The 25,836-nt window shown below is 44.3% G+C and overlaps 34 non-coding genes across 34 annotated transcripts; all 34 read left to right on the top strand.

Moving 5' to 3' along the window:
- Window positions 1-12,039: 12,039 nt before the first annotated feature.
- On the top strand, window positions 12,040-12,121 carry trnal-aag (transfer RNA leucine (anticodon AAG)). The gene has a single exon. It is a non-coding gene; the product is annotated as a tRNA-Leu (tRNA).
- Window positions 12,122-12,657: 536 nt separating this feature from the next.
- Window positions 12,658-12,739, top strand: trnar-acg (transfer RNA arginine (anticodon ACG)). The gene has a single exon. It is a non-coding gene; the product is annotated as a tRNA-Arg (tRNA).
- A 227-nt stretch (window positions 12,740-12,966) lies between these two features.
- trnal-uag (transfer RNA leucine (anticodon UAG)) lies at window positions 12,967-13,048 on the top strand. The gene has a single exon. It is a non-coding gene; the product is annotated as a tRNA-Leu (tRNA).
- A 535-nt stretch (window positions 13,049-13,583) lies between these two features.
- On the top strand, window positions 13,584-13,665 carry trnal-uag (transfer RNA leucine (anticodon UAG)). The gene has a single exon. It is a non-coding gene; the product is annotated as a tRNA-Leu (tRNA).
- A 226-nt stretch (window positions 13,666-13,891) lies between these two features.
- On the top strand, window positions 13,892-13,973 carry trnal-uag (transfer RNA leucine (anticodon UAG)). Its single transcript has one exon. It is a non-coding gene; the product is annotated as a tRNA-Leu (tRNA).
- Window positions 13,974-14,200: 227 nt separating this feature from the next.
- trnar-acg (transfer RNA arginine (anticodon ACG)) lies at window positions 14,201-14,282 on the top strand. Its single transcript has one exon. It is a non-coding gene; the product is annotated as a tRNA-Arg (tRNA).
- Window positions 14,283-14,509: 227 nt separating this feature from the next.
- trnar-acg (transfer RNA arginine (anticodon ACG)) lies at window positions 14,510-14,591 on the top strand. The gene has a single exon. It is a non-coding gene; the product is annotated as a tRNA-Arg (tRNA).
- A 227-nt stretch (window positions 14,592-14,818) lies between these two features.
- Window positions 14,819-14,900, top strand: trnal-uag (transfer RNA leucine (anticodon UAG)). The gene has a single exon. It is a non-coding gene; the product is annotated as a tRNA-Leu (tRNA).
- A 535-nt stretch (window positions 14,901-15,435) lies between these two features.
- On the top strand, window positions 15,436-15,517 carry trnal-uag (transfer RNA leucine (anticodon UAG)). Its single transcript has one exon. It is a non-coding gene; the product is annotated as a tRNA-Leu (tRNA).
- Window positions 15,518-16,362: 845 nt separating this feature from the next.
- On the top strand, window positions 16,363-16,444 carry trnal-aag (transfer RNA leucine (anticodon AAG)). Its single transcript has one exon. It is a non-coding gene; the product is annotated as a tRNA-Leu (tRNA).
- A 227-nt stretch (window positions 16,445-16,671) lies between these two features.
- trnal-aag (transfer RNA leucine (anticodon AAG)) lies at window positions 16,672-16,753 on the top strand. Its single transcript has one exon. It is a non-coding gene; the product is annotated as a tRNA-Leu (tRNA).
- Window positions 16,754-16,979: 226 nt separating this feature from the next.
- On the top strand, window positions 16,980-17,061 carry trnar-acg (transfer RNA arginine (anticodon ACG)). The gene has a single exon. It is a non-coding gene; the product is annotated as a tRNA-Arg (tRNA).
- Window positions 17,062-17,288: 227 nt separating this feature from the next.
- On the top strand, window positions 17,289-17,370 carry trnal-aag (transfer RNA leucine (anticodon AAG)). The gene has a single exon. It is a non-coding gene; the product is annotated as a tRNA-Leu (tRNA).
- Window positions 17,371-17,905: 535 nt separating this feature from the next.
- Window positions 17,906-17,987, top strand: trnal-uag (transfer RNA leucine (anticodon UAG)). The gene has a single exon. It is a non-coding gene; the product is annotated as a tRNA-Leu (tRNA).
- Window positions 17,988-18,214: 227 nt separating this feature from the next.
- trnar-acg (transfer RNA arginine (anticodon ACG)) lies at window positions 18,215-18,296 on the top strand. Its single transcript has one exon. It is a non-coding gene; the product is annotated as a tRNA-Arg (tRNA).
- Window positions 18,297-18,523: 227 nt separating this feature from the next.
- trnar-acg (transfer RNA arginine (anticodon ACG)) lies at window positions 18,524-18,605 on the top strand. Its single transcript has one exon. It is a non-coding gene; the product is annotated as a tRNA-Arg (tRNA).
- Window positions 18,606-18,832: 227 nt separating this feature from the next.
- trnal-uag (transfer RNA leucine (anticodon UAG)) lies at window positions 18,833-18,914 on the top strand. Its single transcript has one exon. It is a non-coding gene; the product is annotated as a tRNA-Leu (tRNA).
- A 535-nt stretch (window positions 18,915-19,449) lies between these two features.
- Window positions 19,450-19,531, top strand: trnal-uag (transfer RNA leucine (anticodon UAG)). Its single transcript has one exon. It is a non-coding gene; the product is annotated as a tRNA-Leu (tRNA).
- Window positions 19,532-19,757: 226 nt separating this feature from the next.
- trnal-uag (transfer RNA leucine (anticodon UAG)) lies at window positions 19,758-19,839 on the top strand. The gene has a single exon. It is a non-coding gene; the product is annotated as a tRNA-Leu (tRNA).
- Window positions 19,840-20,066: 227 nt separating this feature from the next.
- On the top strand, window positions 20,067-20,148 carry trnar-acg (transfer RNA arginine (anticodon ACG)). Its single transcript has one exon. It is a non-coding gene; the product is annotated as a tRNA-Arg (tRNA).
- Window positions 20,149-20,375: 227 nt separating this feature from the next.
- On the top strand, window positions 20,376-20,457 carry trnal-aag (transfer RNA leucine (anticodon AAG)). Its single transcript has one exon. It is a non-coding gene; the product is annotated as a tRNA-Leu (tRNA).
- A 536-nt stretch (window positions 20,458-20,993) lies between these two features.
- Window positions 20,994-21,075, top strand: trnal-aag (transfer RNA leucine (anticodon AAG)). The gene has a single exon. It is a non-coding gene; the product is annotated as a tRNA-Leu (tRNA).
- Window positions 21,076-21,302: 227 nt separating this feature from the next.
- trnar-acg (transfer RNA arginine (anticodon ACG)) lies at window positions 21,303-21,384 on the top strand. The gene has a single exon. It is a non-coding gene; the product is annotated as a tRNA-Arg (tRNA).
- Window positions 21,385-21,611: 227 nt separating this feature from the next.
- Window positions 21,612-21,693, top strand: trnal-aag (transfer RNA leucine (anticodon AAG)). The gene has a single exon. It is a non-coding gene; the product is annotated as a tRNA-Leu (tRNA).
- Window positions 21,694-22,229: 536 nt separating this feature from the next.
- Window positions 22,230-22,311, top strand: trnal-aag (transfer RNA leucine (anticodon AAG)). The gene has a single exon. It is a non-coding gene; the product is annotated as a tRNA-Leu (tRNA).
- A 227-nt stretch (window positions 22,312-22,538) lies between these two features.
- On the top strand, window positions 22,539-22,620 carry trnal-aag (transfer RNA leucine (anticodon AAG)). The gene has a single exon. It is a non-coding gene; the product is annotated as a tRNA-Leu (tRNA).
- Window positions 22,621-22,846: 226 nt separating this feature from the next.
- On the top strand, window positions 22,847-22,928 carry trnar-acg (transfer RNA arginine (anticodon ACG)). Its single transcript has one exon. It is a non-coding gene; the product is annotated as a tRNA-Arg (tRNA).
- A 227-nt stretch (window positions 22,929-23,155) lies between these two features.
- On the top strand, window positions 23,156-23,237 carry trnal-aag (transfer RNA leucine (anticodon AAG)). Its single transcript has one exon. It is a non-coding gene; the product is annotated as a tRNA-Leu (tRNA).
- A 536-nt stretch (window positions 23,238-23,773) lies between these two features.
- On the top strand, window positions 23,774-23,855 carry trnal-aag (transfer RNA leucine (anticodon AAG)). Its single transcript has one exon. It is a non-coding gene; the product is annotated as a tRNA-Leu (tRNA).
- Window positions 23,856-24,082: 227 nt separating this feature from the next.
- trnal-aag (transfer RNA leucine (anticodon AAG)) lies at window positions 24,083-24,164 on the top strand. Its single transcript has one exon. It is a non-coding gene; the product is annotated as a tRNA-Leu (tRNA).
- Window positions 24,165-24,390: 226 nt separating this feature from the next.
- trnal-uag (transfer RNA leucine (anticodon UAG)) lies at window positions 24,391-24,472 on the top strand. Its single transcript has one exon. It is a non-coding gene; the product is annotated as a tRNA-Leu (tRNA).
- A 226-nt stretch (window positions 24,473-24,698) lies between these two features.
- Window positions 24,699-24,780, top strand: trnal-uag (transfer RNA leucine (anticodon UAG)). The gene has a single exon. It is a non-coding gene; the product is annotated as a tRNA-Leu (tRNA).
- A 227-nt stretch (window positions 24,781-25,007) lies between these two features.
- Window positions 25,008-25,089, top strand: trnal-aag (transfer RNA leucine (anticodon AAG)). The gene has a single exon. It is a non-coding gene; the product is annotated as a tRNA-Leu (tRNA).
- A 536-nt stretch (window positions 25,090-25,625) lies between these two features.
- Window positions 25,626-25,707, top strand: trnal-aag (transfer RNA leucine (anticodon AAG)). The gene has a single exon. It is a non-coding gene; the product is annotated as a tRNA-Leu (tRNA).
- Window positions 25,708-25,836: the final 129 nt, after the last annotated feature.

Below are 25,836 nucleotides of genomic sequence, written 5' to 3'. Positions count from 1 at the left end.
TGCATACTTAATGTCTGTAGTAGAATGCAGAAACATTTAAATTGCAGTAAAATTAGACTATTAATGCTTACATATCATGTAAATAGTATATGGGCAATATATTTGCAGCATCTTACAAGTATGTTTAAAAGTACATTCCATTAAATATATTTAAAGTATATTTAAGTATGAAATAAGCTCGGTCAAAAAAGTATGAAGTCAATACACTGAATATATTTTTAATATATTAAATTTATATCATTATCACAACTTTAGTATATTAAATATACTTAAAGCTGGGTCAAAAAAGTCTGATAGAAGTATTCTCTAAATAGGGTGTGCTTAAATATGTTAATGGCATACTATTTTTTCACAAGGGCCCACATTCCCTGATGTGCTAAAGAGCTTCTCAGAGGGTGAGCTAGTGGCAGGTATACAAAGATATTTCTGAGCTAGTTTGCTTAGCTTTGGGTAGGTGACCTAGTGGAGTTTCCACCAAGGCAAAGGGTCTGCCTCACTGTCAATGGTCGGGGACAGCAAGTAGCTGTTCAGTTCAGCTTCAACAGCTTGCCCCAGCTGCATGGAAGATGGAGTGGGAGTGGAGCCTGGATTTGTTTTCAGCAAACTGCCCAGTGATCGCTTTGCCTTCTTGTCACTTGGTGGATCCATGCTTTGGGCCTCAGTGTTGTCAGAAAGTGTTCCCTCCTAAAACAGAGAGGCAGTTTAGAATACAATAAAAAAATAGATATGTTCCATCCTAATGTAGTTGCCCTTGAACCTGGAGTCACTGAAAGATGCAATGTCCAGTAGTTCTTGTGTTGCTGCGTCATCATACTTTGTAATCATATAATCCAAGATATTTGCTTTTATAGTTTTGGTTAAATCAGAGTCATCTACCTTTGAAATGAGGTCTTCAAAAGATGAAGTACAGGTTTAACATATGAAACACTTACATAGCTTTCCCCGGAAAGAGCATCAGTGAATTCTTGCAAAGGGTGTAACGCCAAGGTTACAGACTCAAGCACATCTAGGTCCTGCCATGAGGGAACCAGATGCCGTGTTTTACGCTCTGCCAAGAGGACATCAGATAGGGCCTGCCGCTGCTCCAAGACCCTCTCCATCATCTTTTGCCTTGAACCCCACCTGGTTTTGCATTCTGTGATGAGTAAATGCTCTGGGAGGTTATGCTCTTGTTGTGCTTCTTTCAGTGCCACCTTCTGCTTCCAGTCGTGTGAGAAATGTCCCACCAATTTTTTGCAAAGTCCAGCAGCATGGGCAATACGCTGATCATCCTTAGTAGCATTTTCTGGGAAGAAGACATGAACACACTTAAAACAGCTAAAACCAACCAAGACATATTGTATTGTTATTAGTTGTTATGTTAATTACAAAATTGAGATCACTCAGTCATGTCCGTTTTACCAATAGTAGGCTAGTTTCAGAGCTGACCGAGTAATGGGGAAAACAAATAATAAAATGCCATATTTATACGTGCATATTGCATGTGCTATTTTTTATTCAGATTAATAATATTCAGAAAGTTGCCTAAATGTCATCAGATGCTCATAAAAAGACCTGTTCAAGAAAGAGCCTTTTTCAGATGTACAAACTGAATGACACACTTGCATGGCCCAGACAACATAAACCAGACGTTTCTTTGTCTATAGAAAATCCCGCGAAACTTCAACTAATGTTCCCGTTAGGCTATAACCCCCTCTAGCGGTAAACAATGGAATAGCAATTCTAGTATTGCTTTTGAACAAAATGCCCATTAAACACACAAATTGTGGCAAAATTCTTGTGTGCGTCACATTCACAGAAGAGGCTCGGTTTTCTTAAAACACTTCCATAGTTTATCTATGCAATCAAACCTTATCTCTAAAAATTAAAGCATAGACTTGTCTGTAGGGACTTTAAAGACATTTTGGTAAATTGGTTCCATATGTGTTCTGTAGATTTGTTGCATTTCATAGTTCGTTTGATCTTTAAATCCAGTAAACTGTTACAAGATCATTTCTCCTTATAGATTCAAAGATGGACTTTCAACTCTGCAGTTTTTGACCGCGCTGCAACAGCATTCAAGTGTGTTAGTTCCGGTCTTGTACCACTCTGCTAAGAAGCTGACTGCTGCAGATTTGGAAAGCATGTTCAGACCATATACATATTAAATACACTAAAACACAGTAAATGTTGATGTGATCCACTTAAAGCAGCCTATAAAAATGGTTCATTCATTTTGGTTATATATCTGAATTCTATGTCACTTTTAGGTTTGTTCAGATCTTCCTGTCCAGTAGATGGCAGTGTGTCGTATTGAGGGAGGAGGTCAGTATTGCGGTTACGAGCGAGCGGGAAGAAGAAGAGAAATAATACCGCGAGCGGTGGAACGTTAGTGAGTTGGAGATTTAGCTCATGTGAAGAAAACTAATAAATAGCACAACAATGCTTAATAGCGAACCGTTTCTTTTTTTAAGCATTGAGCATAGTATACGTAGAAAGTCGGACAGGGATATTGTTTTCTTTTCTCCGGTGAGTTCATTTGGTGATCGCTATGTGCAACACTAGCTAGCATGGTCTTAAACTATATGTTGCACAGGCGTAGCATGAAAAGGATGTATATCTAATGACGTTCATATTCCTAATTTTGCTGTTAACTCAGATGGTTGCTGTATAAATGAGGAAAATTGAGGTAATAATCACATTTGTGAAAACCCAATTGTCGTTTTTCGTAATTTAGCTTAACTATAGTGCTACGGGTAGCCAGGTTGAAGTTATATTAACCGAGAGAAATGCTATGTTAGTATGCAGGCAATAAGGTTTAGTAAATTTTAATTCTAAATTGAAGGGGGGCCAAGCTTTGTGCTAAACTTTGTCACACTAAAAAATAGGAACCAACTTGCAGGCAGGCAGGGGAGGAGGCCTCACCCTAGACTGGTGTAGCAGAAAAAGCAGAAGGTGTGTGTTGCAGGGTTGTTGTGACATTATGCTTACTCTTGACCTACTGGGCCTAACAAGGGAAGGGGTTGCTGACGCCCCAGACGGGCTATATAAGCCAGACACAGACAATAGAGTTTGAGCTTCCTCGGGTATGTACTGTTTGTGCATCTGAGCGGCTCCCGGATCGCGGTCTGTGCAAGGAATAAAGAGAGCGGACTTACAACCATCCTTCGCCTCACGTATGCATCTCTTTCCTCATCAACGGACTTGGCGGAGTCTAACTCCAACAAAACTACTGTGTGTTCAACGAATATGGGTTTTCGAGTAAGATTTTCTCCAGATCTGATAGCTTAATTTTGAGAGAATTGGGTATTACGCTGCTATGTAGCTTGTTTTTTTTTCTACATTGGATGGAAACTTGTCGATCGGACGGACGAGCGGCGGCTACGAAGGAGAAGACTGAAGAGGAGCGTCTGCCTGCCGAAGCGGACCTTTCCGTGCCTTGTGCCTTCGTCCCATGTTACAGATAAGCGCCGAGACCTCATCTCACCTTGAAAGCAAACATATGCTACGCGGGTGGATTGGACATTTTGCTTTGGGGTTTTGAAAGAGCTCCGAGTATATTTTGTATGTTTCGGTTATGTTTTGTAATTGCAACTGTGGGGAAAAGCCTTAAAAGAGGTACACTTTGTTTATATCTGTTTTTGAAAATAAATGCCGGCTGTTCATTTCGGCGAGGTCCTGTTGCTCTTATTACTCCTATTGGAAAAGTTCCTTAGAAAGAGGGCACTGACCTGTCGTAGTAACATTCTGTACTACATAGTGTGCCCCCTTACATTGACTGACTTTTACTCTTTCAGAACGAGTGACTGCCCTGTCCTTAGAGGATGTGTTGATGTTTGCCAGAGGGCTATAGCATCATTTCCACCTGCAGAAATGACACCACTACCATGCATTCAGTTTTTCACTGATTATCTTTCCCCAATGTCAAGACCTGTGCTAATTAGAGATGCTCCGATCAGCATTTTTGGAGCCGATTACCGATCACTGCCGATCACAGAATGGCAGGGGAATGGGAATCTTTTATCTATAATCTAGCAGAGTTTGCACCATTTGTAGAAATGAAGCTAACTCTAAATTAACTATATTGAAAAAAAAAACTTGTAGAAATAGGCTACAGTCAAGATCTTGAAGAACCACCAAGTGTTTATTTTAGAAAATGAGAACTTAAGGCTACTGTAGGCCATCTTTCCCAAATAAGGCAGAGTAACTTAAAATTATTCGTGGATCAAGGCAGCTTAGCAGGCGACGGAACCCTTTATCCTCCACAACGGATAGAGGTTGTTCATCGAGGCAAATGAATTCCATAATTCTGAACGTGATGTCTTTCCACCTCGTACTATCCCTGCTGTATGGTTCACGTCGTTTAAATGCATCACTCGCAGTCGGCTGGTTGAGGGATGGGGATGTTGTTGGCTTCGGCTGGTTTAGTTTCTTATACTCGGCATATTCAGTTGTATGGCGTGTTCTAAGATGCCTAATCATGTTAGTGGTGTTAAAATACCGTTGCTTGCTTCCACCTCGAGGGATTTCATCACGACATACATTGCAAACGACAAACTTTACTTCTTTATTGGACACTTTGAAAAACTTCCAGACGGGAGAACTCATGTTGCCACTGGTAAGCTCCGCTCTGCTGCTGTTTACCTGTGCGCCATGCAAGCACGTGTGGAAAAAGTCGCGCAAGTAATTTACGTCAAGTGATCGGCTTTTTTGATCGGCGCTTTTGGGGTTTGCCGATCAAGCTATTTTTTTTGCCAATATCGGCCGATCATGATCGGTGGCCGATCAATCGGAGCATCACTAGTGCAAATACACTAAAGCTGCCACTCTTAGAATCATACAGTGACTTTAAGACAAACATGGTGTTTGAGATTCAGAATTCTCCAGGCTTTTTGCTGCTTTTAAAACTTGACTATGCTGAGTCTGAATTTTAGAAGCCACAGAAAAGTTGGCTTATAAACATACCTAAACATGCAATAATCCAAATGTTTGTCCTCTAACAAGTGTTCCAAAGGTTCAGTTTATTGTTTCATCCTACATGCCGTGTATATTTTGGACGACATGTAGTTTTGAGTTGGCCTGTGTGTCATCATCTCCTGCATGTTCTGAGATCCGTCCCTTCGTAATTCATTCAGAGTAGATGTTTTTGTTAGTGCTCATAGCCTTGTATTATTATTATTTGGTTAAATTTGTTTTAGCCTTGACCACTTTGACCATTTGTCTATCAAGTAAGAAAAGAGCTTAATGTGTTACCTATCGGTCTATTGACAAATGTGGATTCTTGATTCTTGTCCATAAAGATGAACAGCTTTACACGTTGGCTTTTTATCAAACTGAATCAAAACTAAAAATATTTGAGACCAAGTAGAACACGACTGTAAGATGTCATCTTTTTGTTTTGGTATGACTTCATATCCTGTTTGTCAAATGGCCGCAGTCAGCAGACTGTAAAAGTGCCTCCATTCTTCACAGGGACAACATGTAAGTACATGATTATTCATGATCAATATGCATTGGATGGTTATGGCTGATTATATGAGTGGTGCTGCTTGTCACTGTGCTATAAATGTTTTCCAGGTGCTTTCTGTGTTTTAATCTCTTGACCTGAATCTAATTGCAGTGTGATAAATGACCCCCTGGTGATTTTTTTAAAACATTAACCCAGTAAAAGTATAAAACATTAGTATAATCTTTTACGACAGTTTTTTCCTAAATATGTTTTTAATTGTCCAGAGTGTGAGTACTTGTGTTAAAGCTCCCACTGCACAAAAGCAATAGTACATGACATTACATCTTGCTGGTAATCAGTGAGATTTCCCAGTTTGGAATAAGCAGAACCTTTTGAGCACATTAGGATAATTCTGTTTTATCATCAATGAAAACTCTTCATGGGGTTTTTGTGTCAGTGAACAATTTAGGATTTAGTAGAATTTCACGAAAGAGGCACTTTTATAAGCCCACAAATTGTCACTTCTGCATGTTTGTAAACCTATATTTTGATAAAGCAGGAAAATTTGTCTTACTACTGTGAATTGTAATATTGACAAGTGATTTTTGATAATACCGGGCCTCTGACAGTGGGCTGTAGTAATACGTATTAGTCAATACTTACAGCCCAGCTATTGCCTGTAGAGTAAAATATGGTTCTGAGTCTGACTCCCAGTCGTGTGGCTGCTGGAGTCCGTTTTGTTCCACAGCCTGTTTTTTCTTTCTCACGTTAAATTGCTTTTGTATGTTTGAAAAGTAACGTCAGTGAATCCTGGCTAACCTGTCATGTGATGTATGGGCTCTCTGGTGAATGCCGGACTGATTTACTTGCTTATGCTTACTTGTTTAAGGTTCATATTAACTAGCTAACATTAAAGTTAGCTAGCGTTAACCCGCTACAAGTTTTAACTTTGGCCTAACATGACGCTGTGACAACGCTATTGCCTGTACCTGTAAATATGCGATTGTAAATTGTGAAATTTAACCTAATAAATTTAAACATTCATGTCGAACAACTTGCCTAGAAAAGCTTATGCTCCCAGACTGCCAAGTCCACGTGGAAGGTTCTAGTCAATGGAAACTCCTGCTACATCACTGCACATGTGCAAAGCTCGACTCGGCTTTTTCTCTCCAGCAATGCAACGTTACAAGTCCACTTTACTCACCTAACTTAGTATTAGAATTATATCATGTAAAAGGAGACCATTACTCATTATTTTAATTAATTTAACAGGATAATGACATACAAGTAAAGGACACTGATATATTTTAATAGAGAACAAGTGATACCTTCTACAGTGTAAAGTAAAATTTAAATAAAAGCCGGATCAACCTCAGGGAGGGTGAAAACTGCGGAACTGAGCTGCTTTGAATGTTCAAATCAAAACTGTAAATGCAGTTACAATTGTTATGATGCACGCGGAAGTGCTGCAGATCCTTTCTCGATACAGTTGTGAAGTTTTTGGGTGACAATGAAACAAGACGGACCAATTTTTGAATGTTTACAGAGTATCAATATACTGTATTATCAAAACAAGATATGTAATGACATAATACAGGTTACATCAGTAAGACTAAGTCGATTATTTTTTTTTAATTCAGAATCTTGGAGAGACCAATACTATTCCTTCCTTGTTGTAATGTAAGGTACTGTCTCTTTGGAGAATCCTTGGGTATCGCTGGTTTGACTTTGTGATGAAGGAGCAGTTGCTAGAGGAGTCCCGAATGAGGCACGTTACCTGCTTTGTGATGGAGCGTCAGTTACGGCGCTATGGTGTTTCTCTGAGGATGATCCGGCTCATGGGATCCTCATTGCTGATAACCTGAGTGGCTGGACCAGGCCGAGGGGACGCCCACGTAACACATGGCTGCGGCAGATGGATGGCCATCTCCAAAGGGTGGGACTGGACCGTGTGTCTGCCTGGGTGGGTCACCAGCCGAGATCCCAAGGAGTTTCCCCATGTGGTGGGTGCGGCGACATGCTACATCAGCACACACTCTCCGCCCTGACCTGACCTGACCTGTTCAGGATTTATAAGTTTAGCTATTATCGATTAAAGGTAAGCTAACACCTTCTCCAGCAGCTTCACATCTGAATTCATTAAGGACAGGTGACGATAGCTGGAACAATCAGCAGGGTTCTTGCCATGTTTTAAAAGTAACGAAATTATCACAGAGTTTATATAGTAATAGAGTTGAGAAGACTTCATGGCCAAGGACAGCATACGAAACAGAGGATGGGCTAACAGTGGCCAATAGGATATTGCAACACTTCAGCTTGAATTCTTGGGAGCCTTATTTTTTGCAATCATTGATTTCATAAGTATTATTGGTTATAGTACCATATTTGGATTTCACACATGAAATAGTAGCAAAGGAGTTGCACTGAAGGAGCTTGAGCGCTAACAACTTACTAGGCTTTGCTCCATTAACATACCGTGTCCTGGGTGGGTGAACATGTATTGTAGCCTTACACATAAGTGGACCATTAAGTTTGCCCTGCACTCTGGAGATCTGAGACTCTGGCTCCAGCTGCTGAGATTGCAGACTCCAAACCATTCAGTCGTTCCAAACACATGGATATTTAAACACACCAGGTTCAGCAGGGACCTTCTGGTTTCCCTGTCTTCTGACATCATTATACCGTTTCCAGCACTGAACGGATGGTCTGCTGATGTCAGAAAACGAGGACATACGCTGCTACATCCCATACCTGTTTCACCTTGGAAGGCTGAGCTGGAACAGTGGTCCTCCCATAAATGATGTGCTCCAGTAGGAGCAGGTCTGTTTTCACAGATGAAAACCGATCAGGCTTGGCAGGCAAAGGCACCATTGTAATAGCAATCCGCTGTAGCTCATGCACTGCTGCCTTCTAAAGCTGAGGTGGTTCATTCTCATTGGTTCATTGCCTGTTACGGCTAAACATACCTCTGAAACATTAAGACAGTCAGGACAACCTTTTAGTGCCTTGGACTGATGCAAAGTTTTTTTTTTCGCTGTCAAAATAGCAAAATGGATTTGGATACAACCATAAAGTAGCTTAAAAAGCTCTGTTATATTTTCTGAAAATATTTTATGTGAAACTTTTGCACTAATGTACTGTAACAGACTTACACATACACAGTATTAGTACTTCTTGTGTGTTGTGATAAGTACCATTAGTGAGCTGTGCCCCTTCAGAGTTGCTGTAGGATGGGAGTGTTTTGAATCCTTGCATAATATGTGTATTGTTCATTCTTTGAATTTTCCATTTCAAAACCAAATCGGAAAAACCAAAAAAACAGACGACAGCTTCATGAAGCATTCATAATGCACAAAACACATGGCCATAATGTATTATGTCTTTTTTTAAACATTTAGACCCATGTTTGTAATGCTTTTTCAATGCACAACAGAAAATAGAAAGTCTACTTGCATTTTCAGTGATGTCAAGAAACATTAAAAATTGTCAAAATGCAACCAGGAACAAATGAGTTCTCATACCACAAAATGTTGAGGTTTTTTAAAGCTCATCTCAATCACAGATATTATTTTTGCCCAATTCCTGAAATCCCGTTCACTTTCCTCTTAGGCTTTTTGCCGAGGGAAACGGATGATCTAAAATGCTAGAAAACCGCCTACAAAATGACATCAGACTTGCACTTGGCCATACCTCCACTCCATACCCAGAAGCAGGATCTGCTCTGCACAAGTTAAAAAGTCAGTGGGTGAATCTCTGTATCAGGAATTCAAAGACTGTACTTGTGATCTTGCCATAATTGGTCTGTTAACTTGCCTTCCAAGAACGAACTTGGGGCGCAATGAATCATGGAATTGTTCTCTTTTGGCAAGGATGCATCCAATGTATGCTTGACATTTGGGGTGGAGCAAGACCAACATTTACCTTCCTCATGTACTTGTGTTCTTAGTCTTGGAACTGGTCTTCAGCAATGGAAGATGAGGTAAAACAGGTACATGAGCACACAAGTACGGTCAAGTACATATACTTCCTTTTACCAAGTATGTGCAGGATACGACACTGCCTGATCTGTTCCACGTTTGCATACATTTTTATGCTGCTTCAAATCTAGCTTAGCAATTACAGACCTGACTTACATTCCATTTTTGGCAAAAGTTCTGGAGAAGACAGTCACTGCTCATCTTCAGTCATACTTGGAGACACACAACATACTGGATTGATTCCAGTCGGTCTTCCGCCAGTGACACAGCATTAAAACTGCCTTTCCTAAAATAAGTAGCCCTGTTGTGATCCATGCTTACATGATTGGCTGATCATGGTAAACAGCACTCTATTATGTGTACATATTCAGCAAGTAATCGTTTCAGTTACACAGCATTACATCACAAAGCATTATGTCATACACAGCATTGTCACATGGCAATACATCATCCTCATATAGGGCATGTTCAGACGTTCATTCTAACCATATTGACTGCAACAGAAATAACCCTTTTTTTTCTTTCTTTTTTTTGTAAAAAAGTGCAGGTAGTGTGGCCGAGCTCACCTCACCTCAGATGCCTGTCTCCCAGCCCTTGATCCCGGAGCCCCTTCCCCTGTCTTCCCCTGTGACTGACTCTGTGCTCGCCGCTCGGGCTGCGGGTGGAGTGTGCCAGGCGTCACACCTGGCCGATGGACGGTCTGATGCTGCCCCCCCTCCCCCGTCTCCCTCTCCCTCCCCATCAGCTGCGTCCTGGGCGACGCCCTCCATGGGAAGCGAGACTTACCGCCTTTTAGATGCCCTAGACCAGGGCTCACCTACGATTTCAACAGTACTGAATGCAACGCCTGTGGAGGCCTGGAAAGGCCCTAGCTAAGACTAAGCATTCAGAATCGCCCCGGTCTGGGGCTCTTCGTCAGCACCCCCTGCCTGACATCACGGCTGCGCTTCGAAGGCAGAAGGAGAGGAGGCAGTCTGCGGCAGCTCACGCGGCCCTGCGTGCTGCGAGCTCGGGTATGGATGATGGCGATGGCTTTTAACTGAATAGTTGTGGTTATTGTGTTTGGATTATTTTTTTGTTTTGCCATCGTCCCTTAGCGCCCCATCCCATGTTTTTATTTTTTTTTTTTTTGTTTGGTGTTGTACTTATTTATTGATGGTTTATTTATGAGTTTTATTGTTTTATTTCCTTTTTATCCGGTGAGATATTATTGGTTTATCCCTGACGTCGCCCGCTCATTGGGTTGGGTGGCGGGTGGTGGTGCTGGGGTTTTTTTTAACTTGGTGTGGGGACGTCTTGCTTTTAGTGGGTTTGTGTCTTTTAGGTCCGTGTCCTGGTTTTACTGGTTTTATCGTGTCTCTTTGTGCCTGTTTTTTATTTAAATGACTTTTATTGACATCCTTGAATGCCCGGGGGCTGTGCTCCTGGGCGAAGGTGCTGGCTATTTTAACAATGTGCAAAGACACTACTGTTTTATGTCTGCCGGAGACTGGGTGGGATGGGGCTTTTATTGATCGGGTGCGAGACGTTTGGGTGGGCGACGTCTTCTCCACCGCCTCCGTAAGACCGGGTATCATTGGTTGGGGAGTCACGCTGCTCTGTCGTGGCCCCCTAGTCGAGTCAGCATCACTGCTGTACTTGGATGGTGGGGGTAAGTGCCTGGCAGTCAGACTGCTTTTAGGGGGCGGCTTCGCCTGTAGTATAGTAGTCGTGCACGCGCTGACTGATGGGGCCCGTTGTGCCTCCTATTTTAACTGTCTGGCTGCGCGTCTAGCACAGTGGCCCTGTCCTCTCGTCATCGGGGATTTCAACGTATCCCTGACTCACCTGGACATGCGGGGCGGGGGCTGCCATGCGGCCTGTTATGGGGCGAGCTGCACTCCTCTATATGATGCGTGCCTGTCAGCTTGCGGATCTGTGGATGGATCGCAACCCCGGCGTGCGTGTTCTCTCCAGGACAGGCGTCAGGGGAGTATTGCAGGGAAGCAGGCTGGATTACGCTTTAGTGTCCCCTGCTGTCGCTGCCTGCGTCCGTGCTTTGTATTATCGGGAGTGCGCTTTAAGCGATCATGACTATTTCATCTGCGCTCTGGATTCTGGGTCGGTGCAGCGTGGGCGAGGAAAGTGGATTTTGAATCCCTCCCTTTTAAAGGACTGTATTGTTAGTGATAGGGTCTCGGGGCTGCAAGATGAGCTGGCTCTCCTCTCTGAGCGGGGGTATGCTGGGGTGGCACTGCGGAGTGGTGTGCGTTTTGTCGCCCCGGAGAACTCTCTTCCCGCTATTTTAAGGCGTTGGAGGAGTCCAGGGGTGCTGCATGGCTGCTCCAGTCGGTGCGCTGCCCTGATGGCCTTCTGGTGACTGACACGCCCGGTGTTCTGCGCGCAGTGCATGGTTACTGGGCTGCCATATTTAACTTCTAAGAAGCCTGCTTGTCTGCATTTGTCTCGAAAAAGTTGCCTCACCCTAAAAATGCATGTGGGTGTCTAATGTGACTTTCTCTTGTTGCCGACTCATTGGAGTTCGACCTCGGTTCAACACAAATCAGCATACAAGACCTGCCTGTTTCTCTTAGGATACCTATTGTATATGAAGCTTCTTCATATGAGCCGAACTGCCAAGTAAGGAATAACATGGGTAGTGTGGCCGAGCGGTCCAAGGCGCTGGATTAAGGCTCCAGTCTCTTCGGAGGCGTGGGTTCGAATCCCACCGCTGCCATATTTAACTTCTAAGAAGCCTGCTTGTCTGTATTTGTCTAGAGGAAGTTTCCTCACACTAAAAATGCATGTGGGTCTCTAATGTGACTTTCTCTTGTTGCCGACTCATTGGAGTTCGACCGCGGTTCAACATAAATCAGCATACAAGACCTGCCTGTTTCTTTTAGCATACCTATTGTATATAATGGTTCTTCATATGAGCTGAACTGCAAAATAAGGAATAACATGGGTAGTGTGGCCGAGCGGTCCAAGGCGCTGGGTTAAGGCTCCAGTCTCTTCGGAGGCGTGTGTTCGAATCCCACCGCTGCCATGTTTAACTTCTAAGAAGCCTGCTTGTCTGCATTTGTGTAGAAAAGGTTTCCTCACACTAAAAATGCATGTGGGTATTTAATGTGATTTTCTCTTGTGGCCGACTCTTTGGAGTTCGACCACGGTTCAACACAAATCAGCAGACAAGACCTGCCTGTTTCTCTTAGGATACTTATTGTATATAAAGCTTCTTCATATGAGCCGAACTGCAAAACAAGGTATAACATGGGTAGCGTGGCCGAGCGGTCCTAGGCGCTGGATTACGGCTCAAGTCTCTTAGGAGGCGTGAGTTCGAATCCCACCGCTGCCATGTTTAACTTCTAAGAAGCCTGGTTGTCTGTATTTGTCTAGAGAAAGTTTCCTCACACTAAAAATGCATGTGGGTGTCTAATGTGACTTTCTCTTGTTGCCGACTCATTGGAGTTCGACCACGGTTCAACACAAATCGGCAGACAAGACCTGCCTGTTTCTCTTAGGATTCCTATTGTATATAAAGGTTTTTCATAAGGGCCGAACTATAAAATAAGAAACGACATGGGTAGTGTGGCCGAGCGGTCAAAGGCGCTGGATTTAGGCTCCAGTCTCTTCGGAGGCGTGGGTTCGAATCCCACCGCTGCCATGTGTAACTTCTAAGAAGCCTGCTTGTCTGCATTTGTCTAGAAAAAGTTGCCTCACCCTGAAAATGCATGTGGGTGTCTAATGTGACTTTCTCTTGAGGCCGACTTATTGGAGTTCGATAACGGTTCAACACCAATCAGCATACAAGACCTGCCTGTTTCTCTTAGGATACCTATTGTATATAAAGCTTCTTCATATGAGCCGAACTGCCAAGTAAGGAATAACATGGGTAGTGTGGCCGAGCGGTCCAAGGCGCTGTATTACGGCTCAAGTCTCTTAGGAGGCGTGAGTTCGAATCCCACCGCTGCTATGTTTAACTTCTAAGAAGCCTGGTTGTCTGTATTTGTCTAGAGAAAGTTTCCTCACACTTAAAGTGCATGTGGGTGTCTAATGTGACTTTCTCTTGTGGCCGACTCATTGGAGTTCGACCACGGTTCAACCAAATCAGCAGACAAGACCTGCCTGTTTCTCTTAGGATACTTATTGTATATAAAGCTTCTTCATATGAGCCGAACTGCAAAATAAGGAATAACATGGGTAGTGTGGCCGAGCGGTCCAAGGCGCTGGATTTAGGCTCCAGTCTCTTCGGAGGCGTGGGTTCAAATCCCACCGCTGCCATATTTAACTTCTAAGAAGCCTGCTCATCTGCATTTGTCGAGAGAAAGTTTCCTCACACTAAAAATGCATGTGGGTGTCTAATGTGACTTTCTCTTGTTGCCGACTCATTGGAGTTCGACCACGGTTCAACCAAATCAGCAGACAAGACCTGCCTGTTTCTCTTAGGATACCTATTGTATATAAAGGTTTTTCATAAGGGCCGAACTGTAAAACAAGGAGCGACATGGGTAGTGTGGCCGAGCGGTCCAAGGCGCTGGATTTAGGCTCCAGTCTCTTCGGAGGCGTGGGTTCGAATCCCACCGCTGCCATGTTTAACTTCTAAGAAGCCTGCTCCTCTGTATTTGTCTAGAGAAAGTTTCCTCACACTAAAAATGCATGTGGGTGTCTAATGTGACTTTCTCTTGTTGCCGACTCATTGGAGTTTGACCACGGTTCTACACAAATCAGCAGACAAGACCTGCCTGTTTCTCTTAGGATACTTATTGTATATAAAGCTTCTTCATATGAGCCGAACTGCAAAACAAGGTATAACATGGGTAGCGTGGCCGAGCGGTCCAAGGTGCTGGATTACGGCTCAAGTCTCTTAGGAGGCGTGAGTTCGAATCCCACTGCTGCCATGTTTAACTTCCAAGAAGCCTGGTTGTCTGTATTTGTCTAGAGAAAGTTGCCTCACTCTAAAAATGCATGTGGGTGTTTAATGTGACTTTCTCTTGAGGCCGACTTATTGGAGTTCGATAACGGTTCAACACAAATCAGCATACAAGTCCTGCCTGTTTCTGTTAGGATACCTATTGTATATAAAGCTTCTTCATATGAGCCGAACTGCAAAACAAGGTATAACATGGGTAGCGTGGCCGAGCGGTCCTAGGCGCTGGATTACGGCTCAAGTCTCTTAGGAGGCGTGAGTTCGAATCCCACCGCTGCCATGTTTAACTTCTAAGAAGCCTGGTTGTCTGTATTTGTCTAGAGAAAGTTTCCTCACACTAAAAATGCATGTGGGTGTCTAATGTGACTTTCTCTTGTTGCCGACTCATTGGAGTTCGACCACGGTTCAACACAAATCGGCAGACAAGACCTGCCTGTTTCTCTTAGGATTCCTATTGTATATAAAGGTTTTTCATAAGGGCCGAACTATAAAATAAGAAACGACATGGGTAGTGTGGCCGAGCGGTCAAAGGCGCTGGATTTAGGCTCCAGTCTCTTCGGAGGCGTGGGTTCGAATCCCACCGCTGCCATGTGTAACTTCTAAGAAGCCTGCTTGTCTGCATTTGTCTAGAAAAAGTTGCCTCACCCTGAAAATGCATGTGGGTGTCTAATGTGACTTTCTCTTGAGGCCGTCTTATTGGAGTTCGATAACGGTTCAACACCAATCAGCATACAAGACCTGCCTGTTTCTCTTAGGATACCTATTGTATATAAAGCTTCTTCATATGAGCCGAACTGCCAAGTAAGGAATAACATGGGTAGTGTGGCCGAGCGGTCCAAGGCGCTGTATTACGGCTCAAGTCTCTTAGGAGGCGTGAGTTCGAATCCCACCGCTACTATGTTTAACTTCTAAGAAGCCTGGTTGTCTGTATTTGTCTAGAGAAAGTTCCCTCACACTTAAAGTGCATGTGGGTGTCTAATGTGACTTTCTCTTGTGGCCGACTCATTGGAGTTCGACCACGGTTCAACCAAATCAGCAGACAAGACCTGCCTGTTTCTCTTAGGATACTTATTGTATATAAAGCTTCTTCATATGAGCCGAACTGCAAAATAAGGAATAACATGGGTAGTGTGGCCGAGCGGTCCAAGGCGCTGGATTTAGGCTCCAGTCTCTTCGGAGGCGTGGGTTCAAATCCCACCGCTGCCATATTTAACTTCTAAGAAGCCTGCTCATCTGCATTTGTCGAGAGAAAGTTGCCTCACTCTAAAAATGCATGTGGGTGTTTAATGTGACTTTCTCTTGAGGCCGACTTATTGGAGTTCGATAACGGTTCAACACAAATCAGCATACAAGTCCTGCCTGTTTCTCTTAGGATACCTATTGTATATAAAGCTTCTTCATATGAGCCGAACTGCCAAGTAAGGAATAGCATGGGTAGTGTTGCCGAGCGGTCCAAGGCGCTGGATTAAGGCTCCAGTCTCTTCGGAGGCGTGGGTTCGAATCCCACCGCTGCCATGTTTAACTTCTAAGAAGCCTGGTTGTCTGTATTTGTCTAGAGGAAGTTTCCTCACACTAAAAATGCATGTGGGTCTCTAATGTGACTTTCTCTTGTTGCCGACTCATTGGAGTTCGACCGCGGTTCAACACAAATCAGCAGACAAGACCTGCCTGTTTCTCTTTGGATACCTATTGTATATAATGGTTCTTCATATGAGCCGAACTGCTAAACAAGGATTAACATGGGTATTGTGGCCGAGCTGTCCAAGGCGCTGAATTAAGGCTCCTGTCTCTTCGGAGGCATGGGTTCGAATCCCACCGCTGCCATATTTAACTTCTAAGAAGCCAGGTTGTCTGTATTTGTCGAGAGAAAGTTTCCTCACACTAAAAGTGCATGTGGGTGTCTAATGTGACTTTCTCTTGTGGCCGACTCATTGGAGTTCGACCACGGTTCAACACAAATCAGCAGACAAGACCTGCCTGTTTCTCTTAGGATACTTATTGTATATAAAGGTTCTTCATATGAGCCGAACTGCAAAATAAGGAGTAACATGGGTAGTGTGGCCGAGCGGTCCAAGGCGCTGGATTAAGACTCCAGTCTCTTCGGAGGCGTGGGTTCGAATCCCACCGCTGCCATATTTAACTTCTAAGAAGCCTGCTTGTCTGTATTTGTCTAGAGGAAGTTTCCTCACACTAAAAATGCATGTGGGTGTCTAATGTGACTTTCTCTTGTTGCCGACTCTTTGGAGTTCGACCACGGTTCAACACAAATCAGCAGACAAGACCTGCCTGTTTCTCTTAGGATACCTATTGTATATAAAGGTTCTTCATATGAGCCGAACTGCAAAATAAGGAATAACATGGGTAGTGTGGCCGAGCGGTCCAAGGCGCTGGATTAAGGCTCCAGTCTCTTCGGAGGCGTGGGTTCGAATCCCACCGCTGCCATATTTAACTTCTATGAAGCCAGGTTGTCTGTATTTGTCGAGAAAAAGTTTCCTCACACTAAAAATGCATGTGGGTGTTTAATGTGACTTTCTCTTGTTGCCGACTCTTTGGAGTTCGACCACGGTTCAACCAAATCAGCATACAAGTCCTGCCTGTTTCTCTTAGGATACCTATTGTATATAAAGCTTCTTCATATGAGCCGAACTGCAAAACAAGGTATAACATGGGTAGCGTGGCCGAGCGGTCCAAGGTGCTGGATTACGGCTCAAGTCTCTTAGGAGGCGTGAGTTCGAATCCCACTGCTGCCATGTTTAACTTCCAAGAAGCCTGGTTGTCTGTATTTGTCTAGAGAAAGTTGCCTCACTCTAAAAATGCATGTGGGTGTTTAATGTGACTTTCTCTTGAGGCCGACTTATTGGAGTTCGATAACGGTTCAACACAAATCAGCATACAAGTCCTGCCCGTTTCTCTTAGGATACCTATTGTATATAAAGCTTCTTCATATGAGCCGAACTGCCAAGTAAGGAATAACATGGGTAGTGTGGCTGAGCGGTCCAAGGCGCTGGATTAAGGCTCCAGTCTCTTCGGAGGCGTGGGTTCGAATCCCACCGCTGCCATGTTTAACTTCTAAGAAGCCTGGTTGTCTGTATTTGTCTAGAGGAAGTTTCCTCACACTAAAAATGCATGTGGGTCTCTAATGTGACTTTCTCTTGTTGCCGACTCATTGGAGTTCGACCGCGGTTCAACACAAATCAGCAGACAAGACCTGCCTGTTTCTCTTTGGATACCTATTGTATATAATGGTTCTTCATATGAGCCGAACTGCTAAACAAGGATTAACATGGGTATTGTGGCCGAGCTGTCCAAGGCGCTGAATTAAGGCTCCTGTCTCTTCGGAGGCATGGGTTCGAATCCCACCGCTGCCATATTTAACTTCTAAGAAGCCAGGTTGTCTGTATTTGTCGAGAGAAAGTTTCCTCACACTAAAAGTGCATGTGGGTATCTAATGTGACTTTCTCTTGTGGCCGACTCATTGGAGTTCGACCACGGTTCAACCAAATCAGCAGACAAGACCTGCCTGTTTCTCTTAGGATACTTATTGTATATAAAGGTTCTTCATAAGGGCCGAACTGTAAAACAAGGAACGACATGGGTAGTGTGGCCGAGCGGTCAAAGGCGCTGGATTTAGGCTCCAGTCTCTTCGGAGGCGTGGGTTCGAATCCCACCGCTGCCATGTTTAACTTCTAAGAAGCCTGCTCCTCTGTATTTGTCTAGAGAAAGTTTCCTCACACTAAAAATGCATGTGGGTGTCTAATGTGACTTTCTCTTGTTGCCGACTCATTGGAGTTTGACCACGGTTCTACACAAATCAGCAGACAAGACCTGCCTGTTTCTCTTAGGATACTTATTGTATATAAAGCTTCTTCATATGAGCCGAACTGCAAAACAAGGTATAACATGGGTAGCGTGGCCGAGCGGTCCAAGGTGCTGGATTACGGCTCAAGTCTCTTAGGAGGCGTGAGTTCGAATCCCACTGCTGCCATGTTTAACTTCCAAGAAGCCTGGTTGTCTGTATTTGTCTAGAGAAAGTTGCCTCACTCTAAAAATGCATGTGGGTGTTTAATGTGACTTTCTCTTGAGGCCGACTTATTGGAGTTCGATAACGGTTCAACACAAATCAGCATACAAGTCCTGCCTGTTTCTCTTAGGATACCTATTGTATATAAAGCTTCTTCATATGAGCCGAACTGCAAAACAAGGTATAACATGGGTAGCGTGGCCGAGCGGTCCTAGGCGCTGGATTACGGCTCAAGTCTCTTAGGAGGCGTGAGTTCGAATCCCACCGCTGCCATGTTTAACTTCTAAGAAGCCTGGTTGTCTGTATTTGTCTAGAGAAAGTTTCCTCACACTAAAAATGCATGTGGGTGTCTAATGTGACTTTCTCTTGTTGCCGACTCATTGGAGTTCGACCACGGTTCAACACAAATCGGCAGACAAGACCTGCCTGTTTCTCTTAGGATTCCTATTGTATATAAAGGTTTTTCATAAGGGCCGAACTATAAAATAAGAAAAGACATGGGTAGTGTGGCCGAGCGGTCAAAGGCGCTGGATTTAGGCTCCAGTCTCTTCGGAGGCGTGGGTTCGAATCCCACCGCTGCCATGTGTAACTTCTAAGAAGCCTGCTTGTCTGCATTTGTCTAGAAAAAGTTGCCTCACCCTGAAAATGCATGTGGGTGTCTAATGTGACTTTATCTTGAGGCCGTCTTATTGGAGTTCGATAACGGTTCAACACCAATCAGCATACAAGACCTGCCTGTTTCTCTTAGGATACCTATTGTATATAAAGCTTCTTCATATGAGCCGAACTGCCAAGTAAGGAATAACATGGGTAGTGTGGCCGAGCGGTCCAAGGCGCTGTATTACGGCTCAAGTCTCTTAGGAGGCGTGAGTTCGAATCCCACCGCTGCTATGTTTAACTTCTAAGAAGCCTGGTTGTCTGTATTTGTCTAGAGAAAGTTTCCTCACACTTAAAGTGCATGTGGGTGTCTAATGTGACTTTCTCTTGTGGCCGACTCATTGGAGTTCGACCACGGTTCAACCAAATCAGCAGACAAGACCTGCCTGTTTCTCTTAGGATACTTATTGTATATAAAGCTTCTTCATATGAGCCGAACTGCAAAATAAGGAATAACATGGGTAGTGTGGCCGAGCGGTCCAAGGCGCTGGATTTAGGCTCCAGTCTCTTCGGAGGCGTGGGTTCAAATCCCACCGCTGCCATATTTAACTTCTAAGAAGCCTGCTCATCTGCATTTGTCGAGAGAAAGTTTCCTCACACTAAAAATGCATGTGGGTGTCTAATGTGACTTTCTCTTGTTGCCGACTCATTGGAGTTCGACCACGGTTCAACCAAATCAGCAGACAAGACCTGCCTGTTTCTCTTAGGATACCTATTGTATATAAAGGTTTTTCATAAGGGCCGAACTGTAAAACAAGGAACGACATGGGTAGTGTGGCCGAGCGGTCAAAGGCGCTGGATTTAGGCTCCAGTCTCTTCGGAGGCGTGGGTTCGAATCCCACCGCTGCCATGTTTAACTTCTAAGAAGCCTGCTCCTCTGTATTTGTCTAGAGAAAGTTTCCTCACACTAAAAATGCATGTGGGTGTCTAATGTGACTTTCTCTTGTTGCCGACTCATTGGAGTTTGACCACGGTTCTACACAAATCAGCAGACAAGACCTGCCTGTTTCTCTTAGGATACTTATTGTATATAAAGCTTCTTCATATGAGCCGAACTGCAAAACAAGGTATAACATGGGTAGCGTGGCCGAGCGGTCCAAGGTGCTGGATTACGGCTCAAGTCTCTTAGGAGGCGTGAGTTCGAATCCCACTGCTGCCATGTTTAACTTCCAAGAAGCCTGGTTGTCTGTATTTGTCTAGAGAAAGTTGCCTCACTCTAAAAATGCATGTGGGTGTTTAATGTGACTTTCTCTTGAGGCCGACTTATTGGAGTTCGATAACGGTTCAACACAAATCAGCATACAAGTCCTGCCTGTTTCTCTTAGGATACCTATTGTATATAAAGCTTCTTCATATGAGCCGAACTGCCAAGTAAGGAATAGCATGGGTAGTGTGGCCGAGCGGTCCAAGGCGCTGGATTAAGGCTCCAGTCTCTTCGGAGGCGTGGGTTCGAATCCCACCGCTGCCATGTTTAACTTCTAAGAAGCCTGGTTGTCTGTATTTGTCTAGAGGAAGTTTCCTCACACTAAAAATGCATGTGGGTCTCTAATGTGACTTTCTCTTGTTGCCGACTCATTGGAGTTCGACCGCGGTTCAACACAAATCAGCAGACAAGACCTGCCTGTTTCTCTTTGGATACCTATTGTATATAATGGTTCTTCATATGAGCCGAACTGCTAAACAAGGATTAACATGGGTATTGTGGCCGAGCTGTCCAAGGCGCTGAATTAAGGCTCCTGTCTCTTCGGAGGCATGGGTTCGAATCCCACCGCTGCCATATTTAACTTCTAAGAAGCCAGGTTGTCTGTATTTGTCGAGAGAAAGTTTCCTCACACTAAAAGTGCATGTGGGTGTCTAATGTGACTTTCTCTTGTGGCCGACTCATTGGAGTTCGACCACGGTTCAACACAAATCAGCAGACAAGACCTGCCTGTTTCTCTTAGGATACTTATTGTATATAAAGGTTCTTCATATGAGCCGAACTGCAAAATAAGGAGTAACATGGGTAGTGTGGCCGAGCGGTCCAAGGCGCTGGATTAAGACTCCAGTCTCTTCGGAGGCGTGGGTTCGAATCCCACCGCTGCCATATTTAACTTCTAAGAAGCCTGCTTGTCTGTATTTGTCTAGAGGAAGTTTCCTCACACTAAAAATGCATGTGGGTGTCTAATGTGACTTTCTCTTGTTGCCGACTCATTGGAGTTTGACCACGGTTCTACACAAATCAGCAGACAAGACCTGCCTGTTTCTCTTAGGATACTTATTGTATATAAAGCTTCTTCATATGAGCCGAACTGCAAAACAAGGTATAACATGGGTAGCGTGGCCGAGCGGTCCAAGGTGCTGGATTACGGCTCAAGTCTCTTAGGAGGCGTGAGTTCGAATCCCACTGCTGCCATGTTTAACTTCCAAGAAGCCTGGTTGTCTGTATTTGTCTAGAGAAAGTTGCCTCACTCTAAAAATGCATGTGGGTGTTTAATGTGACTTTCTCTTGAGGCCGACTTATTGGAGTTCGATAACGGTTCAACACAAATCAGCATACAAGTCCTGCCTGTTTCTCTTAGGATACCTATTGTATATAAAGCTTCTTCATATGAGCCGAACTGCCAAGTAAGGAATAGCATGGGTAGTGTGGCCGAGCGGTCCAAGGCGCTGGATTAAGGCTCCAGTCTCTTCGGAGGCGTGGGTTCGAATCCCACCGCTGCCATGTTTAACTTCTAAGAAGCCTGGTTGTCTGTATTTGTCTAGAGGAAGTTTCCTCACACTAAAAATGCATGTGGGTCTCTAATGTGACTTTCTCTTGTTGCCGACTCATTGGAGTTCGACCGCGGTTCAACACAAATCAGCAGACAAGACCTGCCTGTTTCTCTTTGGATACCTATTGTATATAATGGTTCTTCATATGAGCCGAACTGCTAAACAAGGATTAACATGGGTATTGTGGCCGAGCTGTCCAAGGCGCTGAATTAAGGCTCCTGTCTCTTCGGAGGCATGGGTTCAAATCCCACCGCTGCCATATTTAACTTCTAAGAAGCCAGGTTGTCTGTATTTGTCGAGAGAAAGTTTCCTCACACTAAAAGTGCATGTGGGTGTCTAATGTGACTTTCTCTTGTGGCCGACTCATTGGAGTTCGACCACGGTTCAACACAAATCAGCAGACAAGACCTGCCTGTTTCTCTTAGGATACTTATTGTATATAAAGGTTCTTCATATGAGCCGAACTGCAAAATAAGGAGTAACATGGGTAGTGTGGCCGAGCGGTCCAAGGCGCTGGATTAAGACTCCAGTCTCTTCGGAGGCGTGGGTTCGAATCCCACCGCTGCCATATTTAACTTCTAAGAAGCCTGCTTGTCTGTATTTGTCTAGAGGAAGTTTCCTCACACTAAAAATGCATGTGGGTGTCTAATGTGACTTTCTCTTGTTGCCGACTCTTTGGAGTTCGACCACGGTTCAACACAAATCAGCAGACAAGACCTGCCTGTTTCTCTTAGGATACCTATTGTATATAAAGGTTCTTCATATGAGCCGAACTGCAAAATAAGGAATAACATGGGTAGTGTGGCCGAGCGGTCCAAGGCGCTGGATTAAGGCTCCAGTCTCTTCGGAGGCGTGGGTTCGAATCCCACCGCTGCCATATTTAACTTCTATGAAGCCAGGTTGTCTGTATTTGTCGAGAGAAAGTTTCCTCACACTAAAAATGCATGTGGGTGTTTAATGTGACTTTCTCTTGTTGCCGACTCTTTGGAGTTCGACCACGGTTCAACCAAATCAGCAGACAAGACCTGCCTGTTTCTCTTAGGATACTTATTGTATATAAAGCTTCTTCATATGAGCCGAACTGCAAAACAAGGTATAACATGGGTAGCGTGGCCGAGCGGTCCAAGGTGCTGGATTACGGCTCAAGTCTCTTAGGAGGCGTGAGTTCGAATCCCACTGCTGCCATGTTTAACTTCCAAGAAGCCTGGTTGTCTGTATTTGTCTAGAGAAAGTTGCCTCACTCTAAAAATGCATGTGGGTGTTTAATGTGACTTTCTCTTGAGACCGACTTATTGGAGTTCGATAACGGTTCAACACAAATCAGCATACAAGTCCTGCCTGTTTCTCTTAGGATACCTATTGTATATAAAGCTTCTTCATATGAGCCGAACTGCCAAGTAAGGAATAACATGGGTAGTGTGGCCGAGCGGTCCAAGGCGCTGGATTAAGGCTCCAGTCTCTTCGGAGGCGTGGGTTCGAATCCCACCGCTGCCATGTTTAACTTCTAAGAAGCCTGGTTGTCTGTATTTGTCTAGAGGAAGTTTCCTCACACTAAAAATGCATGTGGGTCTCTAATGTGACTTTCTCTTGTTGCCGACTCATTGGAGTTCGACCGCGGTTCAACACAAATCAGCAGACAAGACCTGCCTGTTTCTCTTTGGATACCTATTGTATATAATGGTTCTTCATATGAGCCGAACTGCTAAACAAGGATTAACATGGGTATTGTGGCCGAGCTGTCCAAGGCGCTGAATTAAGGCTCCTGTCTCTTCGGAGGCATGGGTTCGAATCCCATCGCTGCCATATTTAACTTCTAAGAAGCCAGGTTGTCTGTATTTGTCGAGAGAAAGTTTCCTCACACTAAAAGTGCATGTGGGTGTCTAATGTGACTTTCTCTTGTGGCCGACTCATTGGAGTTCGACCACGGTTCAACACAAATCAGCAGACAAGACCTGCCTGTTTCTCTTAGGATACTTATTGTATATAAAGGTTCTTCATATGAGCCGAACTGCAAAATAAGGAGTAACATGGGTAGTGTGGCCGAGCGGTCCAAGGCGCTGGATTAAGACTCCAGTCTCTTCGGAGGCGTGGGTTCGAATCCCACCGCTGCCATATTTAACTTCTAAGAAGCCTGCTTGTCTGTATTTGTCTAGAGGAAGTTTCCTCACACTAAAAATGTATGTGGGTGTCTAATGTGACTTTCTCTTGTTGCCGACTCTTTGGAGTTCGACCACGGTTCAACACAAATCAGCAGACAAGACCTGCCTGTTTCTCTTAGGATACCTATTGTATATAAAGGTTCTTCATATGAGCCGAACTGCAAAATAAGGAATAACATGGGTAGTGTGGCCGAGCGGTCCAAGGCGCTGGATTAAGGCTCCAGTCTCTTCGGAGGCGTGGGTTCGAATCCCACCGCTGCCATCTTTAACTTCTATGAAGCCAGGTTGTCTGTATTTGTCGAGAGAAAGTTTCCTCACACTAAAAATGCATGTGGGTGTTTAATGTGACTTTCTCTTGTTGCCGACTCTTTGGAGTTCGACCACGGTTCAACCAAATCAGCAGACAAGACCTGCCTGTTTCTCTTAGGATACTTATTGTATATAAAGGTTCTTCATATGAGCCGAACTGCAAAATAAGGAATAACATGGGTAGTGTGGCCGAGCGGTCCAAGGCGCTGGATTTAGGCTCCAGTTTCTTCGGAGGCGTGGGTTCAAATCCCACTGCTGCCATATTTAACTTCTAAGAAGCCTGCTCATCTGCATTTGTCGAGAGAAAGTTTCCTCACACTAAAAATGCATGTGGGTGTCTAATGTGACTTTCTCTTGTTGCCGACTCATTGGAGTTCGACCACGGTTCAACCAAATCAGCAGACAAGACCTGCCTGTTTCTCTTAGGATACCTATTGTATATAAAGGTTTTTCATAAGGGCCGAACTGTAAAACAAGGAACGACATGGGTAGTGTGGCCGAGCGGTCAAAGGTGCTGGATTTAGGCTCCAGTCTCTTCGGAGGCGTGGGTTCGAATCCCACCGCTGCCATGTTTAACTTCTAAGAAGCCTGCTCCTCTGTATTTGTCTAGAGAAAGTTTCCTCACACTAAAAATGCATGTGGGTGTCTAATGTGACTTTCTCTTGAGGCCGACTTATTGGAGTTCGATAACGGTTCAACACAAATCAGCATACAAGTCCTGCCTGTTTCTCTTAGGATACCTATTGTATATAAAACTTCTTCATATGAGCCGAACTGCCAAGTAAGGAATAACATGGGTAGTGTGGCCGAGCGGTCCAAGGCGCTGGATTAAGGCTCCAGTCTCTTCGGAGGCGTGGGTTCGAATCCCACCGCTGCCATGTTTAACTTCTAAGAAGCCTGGTTGTCTGTATTTGTCTAGAGGAAGTTTCCTCACACTAAAAATGCATGTGGGTCTCTAATGTGACTTTCTCTTGTTGCCGACTCATTGGAGTTCGACCGCGGTTCAACACAAATCAGCAGACAAGACCTGCCTGTTTCTCTTTGGATACCTATTGTATATAATGGTTCTTCATATGAGCCGAACTGCAAAACAAGGGTTAACATGGGTAGTATGGCCGAGCGGTCCAAGGCGCTGAATTAAGGCTCCTGTCTCTTCGGAGGCATGGGTTCGAATCCCACCGCTGCCATGTTTAACTTCTAAGAAGCCTGGTTGTCTGTATTTGTCTAGAGAAAGTTGCCTCACTCTAAAAATGCATGTGGGTGTTTAATGTGACTTTCTCTTGAGGCCGACTTATTGGAGTTCGATAACGGTTCAACACAAATCAGCATACAAGTCCTGCCTGTTTCTCTTAGGATACCTATTGTATATAAAGCTTCTTCATATGAGCCGAACTGCCAAGTAAGGAATAACATGGGTAGTGTGGCCGAGCGGTCCAAGGCGCTGGATTAAGGCTCCAGTCTCTTCGGAGGCGTGGGTTCGAATCCCACCGCTGCCATGTTTAACTTCTAAGAAGCCTGGTTGTCTGTATTTGTCTAGAGGAAGTTTCCTCACACTAAAAATGCATGTGGGTCTCTAATGTGACTTTCTCTTGTTGCCGACTCATTGGAGTTCGACCGCGGTTCAA

This window comes from Brienomyrus brachyistius, unplaced genomic scaffold, assembly GCF_023856365.1.
Source record: "Brienomyrus brachyistius isolate T26 unplaced genomic scaffold, BBRACH_0.4 scaffold57, whole genome shotgun sequence".
Lineage (NCBI taxonomy): Eukaryota > Metazoa > Chordata > Actinopteri > Osteoglossiformes > Mormyridae > Brienomyrus > Brienomyrus brachyistius.
This window is presented reverse-complemented; position numbering and strand designations above follow the sequence as displayed.